This window comes from Heterodontus francisci, unplaced genomic scaffold (genome assembly GCF_036365525.1).
Source record: "Heterodontus francisci isolate sHetFra1 unplaced genomic scaffold, sHetFra1.hap1 HAP1_SCAFFOLD_1260, whole genome shotgun sequence".
Classification (NCBI taxonomy): domain Eukaryota; kingdom Metazoa; phylum Chordata; class Chondrichthyes; order Heterodontiformes; family Heterodontidae; genus Heterodontus; species Heterodontus francisci.
The window spans coordinates 1-5000 of NW_027140647.1; positions in this window are offsets into that span (position 1 = coordinate 1).

Sequence of the window (5000 nt, forward strand, 5' to 3'; positions counted from 1 at the left end):
CTGCACATTATTTTCGAGTTTTTGGTTAATGATTTCATACTTTTTACTTACTTTTGCGCTTTTTGGTTAATGATTACTCTGCTTACTGGTTAACCATTTGCCCTTTTGGACTTAGTCTCTGGACATTATTTTCGAGTTTTTGGTTAATGATTTCACACTTTTTACTTACTTTTGCGATTTTTGGTTAATGATTACTCTGCTTACTGGTTAACCATTTGCCCTTTCGGACTTAGTCTCTGGAGATTATTTTCGAGTTTTTGGTTAATGATTTCACACTTTTTACTTACTTTTGCGATTTTTGGTTAATGATTTCACACTTTTTACTTACTTTTGCGCATTTTGGTTAATGATTACTCTGCTTACTGGTTAACCATTTGCCCTTTTGGACTTAGTCTCTGCACATTATTTTCGAGTTTTTGGTTAATGATTTCACACTTTTAACATATTTTTGCGCTTTTTGGTTAATGATTTCACACTTTTTACTTACTTTTGCGATTTTTGGTTAATGATTACTCTGCTTACTGGTTAACCATTTGCCCTTTCGGACTTAGTCTCTGGACATTGTTTTCGACATTTTGGTTAATGATTTCACACTTTTAACTTAATTTTGTGCTTTTTGGTTAATGATTTCATACTTTTTACTTACTTTTGCCCTTTTTGGTTAATGATTACTCTGCTTACTGGTTAACCATTTGCCCTTTCGGACTTAGTCTCTGGACATTGTTTTCGACATTTTGGTTAATGATTTCACACTTTTAACTTAATTTTGTGCTTTTTGGTTAATGATTTCATACTTTTTACTTACTTTTGCGATTTTTGGTTAATGATTACTCTGCTTACTGGTTAACCATTTGCCCTTTCGGACTTAGTCTCTGGACATTGTTTTCGACATTTTGGTTAATGATTTCACACTTTTAACTTAATTTTGTGCTTTTTGGTTAATGATTTCATACTTTTTACTTACTTTTGCCCTTTTTGGTTAATGATTACTCTGCTTACTGGTTAACCATTTGCCCTTTCGGACTTAGTCTCTGGACATTGTTTTCGACATTTTGGTTAATGATTTCACACTTTTAACTTAATTTTGTGCTTTTTGGTTAATGATTTCATACTTTTTACTTACTTTTGCGATTTTTGGTTAATGATTACTCTGCTTACTGGTTAACCATTTGCCCTTTCGCACTTAGTCTCTGGAGATTATTTTCGACTTTTTGGTTAATGATTTCACACTTTTAACTTAATTTTGTGCTTTTTGGTTAATGATTTCATACTTTTTACTTACTTTTGCCCTTTTTGGTTAATGATTACTCTGCTTACTGGTTAACCATTTGCCCTTTCGGACTTGGTCTCTGGACATTATTTTCGAGTTTTTGGTTAATGATTTCACACTTTTTACTTACTTTTGCGATTTTTGGTTAATGATTTCACACTTTTTACTTACTTTTGCGATTTTTGGTTAATGATTACTCTGCTTACTGGTTAACCATTTGCCCTTTCGGACTTAGTCTCTGGAGATTATTTTCGAGTTTTTGGTTAATGATTTCACACTTTTTACTTACTTTTGCGATTTTTGGTTAATGATTTCACACTTTTTACTTACTTTTGCGATTTTTGGTTAATGATGACTCTGCTTACTGGTTAATTATTTGTACTTTCGGACTTGGTCTCTGGACATTATTTTCGAGTTTTTGGTTAATGATTTCACACTTTTAACATAATTTTGCGCTTTTTGGTTAATGATTACTCTGCTTACTGGTTAACCATTTGCCCTTTCGGACTTAGTCTCTGCACATTATTTTCGAGTTTTTGGTTAATGATTTCACACTTTTAACTTAATTTTGTGCTTTTTGGTTAATGATTTCATACTTTTTACTTACTTTTGCCCTTTTTGGTTAATGATTACTCTGCTTACTGGTTAACCATTTGCCCTTTCGGACTTAGTCTCTGGAGATTATTTTCGAGTTTTTGGTTAATGATTTCACACTTTAACATATTTTTAAGCTTTTTGGTTAATGATTACTCTGCTTACTGGTTAACCATTTGCCCTTTCGGACTTAGTCTCTGCACATTATTTTCGAGTTTTTGGTTAATGATTTCACACTTTTAACATATTTTTGCGCTTTTTGGTTAATGATTACTCTGCTTACTGGTTAACCATTTGCCCTTTCGGACTTAGTCTCTGCACATTATTTTCGACTTTTTGGTTAATGATTTCACACTTTTAACATATTTTTGCGCTTTTTGGTTAATGATTTCATACTTTTTACTTACTTTTGCGCCTTTTGGTTAATGATTACTCTGCTTACTGGTTAACCATTTGCCCTTTCGGACTTAGTCTCTGGAGATTATTTTCGAGTTTTTGGTTAATGATTTCACACTTTTTACTTACTTTTGCGATTTTTGGTTAATGATTACTCTGCTTACTGGTTAACCATTTGCCCTTTCGGACTTAGTCTCTGCACATTATTTTCGAGTTTTTGGTTAATGATTTCACACTTTTAACATATTTTTGCGCTTTTTGGTTAATGATTACTCTGCTTACTGGTTAACCATTTGCCCTTTCGGACTTAGTCTCTGCACATTATTTTCGACTTTTTGGTTAATGATTTCACACTTTTAACATATTTTTGCGCTTTTTGGTTAATGATTTCATACTTTTTACTTACTTTTGCGCCTTTTGGTTAATGATTACTCTGCTTACTGGTTAACCATTTGCCCTTTCGGACTTAGTCTCTGGAGATTATTTTCGAGTTTTTGGTTAATGATTTCACACTTTTTACTTACTTTTGCGATTTTTGGTTAATGATTACTCTGCTTACTGGTTAACCATTTGCCCTTTTGGACTTAGTCTCTGGACATTATTTTCGGGTTTTTGGTTAATGATTTCACACTTTTTACTTACTTTTGCGATTTTTGGTTAATGATGACTCTGCTTACTGGTTAACCATTTGCCCTTTCGCACTTAGTCTCTGGAGATTATTTTCGACTTTTTGGTTAATGATTTCACACTTTTAACTTAATTTTGTGCTTTTTGGTTAATGATTTCATACTTTTTACTTACTTTTGCCCTTTTTGGTTAATGATTACTCTGCTTACTGGTTAACCATTTGCCCTTTCGGACTTGGTCTCTGGACATTATTTTCGAGTTTTTGGTTAATGATTTCACACTTTTTACTTACTTTTGCGATTTTTGGTTAATGATTTCACACTTCTTACTTACTTTTGCGATTTTTGGTTAATGATTACTCTGCTTACTGGTTAACCATTTGCCCTTTCGGACTTAGTCTCTGGACATTATTTTCGAGTTTTTGGTTAATGATTTCACACTTTTTACTTACTTTTGCGATTTTTGGTTAATGATTTCACACTTTTTACTTACTTTTGCGATTTTTGGTTAATGATGACTCTGCTTACTGGTTAATTATTTGTACTTTCGGACTTGGTCTCTGGACATTATTTTCGACTTTTTGGTTAATGATTTCACACTTTTAACATAATTTTGCGCTTTTTGGTTAATGATTACTCTGCTTGCTTGTTACTGATTTCCCCTTTCGGACTTGATCTCTGGCCGTTCTTTTCGACCTTTTTGGATCAGGTTTCCACACTCTGAAATTATTTTGGGCTCACTGATTAGGCGAGATCAAGGGGGCATGCCTGGGCACTTTGGGCTCAGTTTGGGAAGGCGGCGTCCGTGTGCTCCTCCGCCCTTCCCGCACTTGCGGCTAGGTTTGCCAAACTGCGCTGACCCGCAGCCCTGCCTTTTTGCCCACGGCACACGGAACGACTCAAGTCTGGCTCCGTTCCAGGCCGTTGCCTCCGGCTGCCCGCCGTCCGGCCGGCCTGGGACGTACCCCGGCTGACGGCGCCGGAGGCCCTCTAGCAGCCACCGGTGCCGCGGGCCAATGGGTCCGGGCGTTCCGGAGCTATCGGTGGGGAAGTGCTCTCCCCTTTTCCTGACGCCGTTCGCCCGAGCAGAGGTGCAGCCTGACGGGACTGCTGTCGCCTTCCGCGGCGCACCGGCCCCTTTCACCTGCCGTCGACCGCGCGGAGCTCGGACCTCCCTCCCCGAAGTTATGGCCCCGGCGCCGGAGGGTGCCCGGGGCCGGGCATTCAGCGGGGTGAGTCTTAACCTTCCCGGTCAGCCTGCGGGGTCGGTGCGCCGGCACTCGACGCCGGAGGGTCCCCTCTTTCCGTAGAGCCCCGCCCGGTGCCGATCGGCCGGCGGATTGCGGAGCGAACCGCGCCTGACCGACGGGCCTCGGAAACCCGTTGCAGTCGACGGGGGGGAACCGGACAGCGGGACGAGGTGCCGATTCCACCCGCAGATTCGATCCCGAAATCCCGCGGGATTCGGCGGTCCGACCCGACAGATTCAAACGTCGCCCGGGCGGCCCCCAGCGGTCGGGCCGGCCTGGTTCCGCCACCGCCCGATGCCCCTCGCCCCCGGCTACCGCCGGCCGCGCAGACCGAGCGAATGCGGCCGGACGTCCGGCGGCAATCGGCCGGAAAGCGGTATGGCCATTTCCTACTGTCCCTCGGACGGGCAGAGGGGCGGCGCCGGGGCACTCGCGGACCAGGCCGCGCCCCTCCGAGCCCTACCGCCTGCCGTCGACCGCGCGGGGATCGGACCTCCCTCCCCGAAGTTATGGCCCCGGAGCCGGAGGGTAGCCGGGGCCGGGCATTCAGCGGGGTGAGTCTTCACCTTCCCGGTCAGCCTGCGGGGTCGGTGCGCCGGCACTCGACGCGGGAGGGTCCCCTCTTTCCGTAGAGCCCCGCCCGGTGCCGATCGGCCGGCGGATTGCGGAGCGAACCGCGCCTGACCGACGGGCCTCGGAAACCCGTTGCAGTCGACCGGGGGGAACCGGACAGCGGGACGAGGTGCCGATTCCACCCGCAGATTCGATCCCGAAATCCCGCGGGATTCGGCGGTCCGACCCGACAGATTCAAACGTCGCCCGGGCGGCCCCCAGCGGTCGGGCCGGCCTGGTTCCGCCACCGCC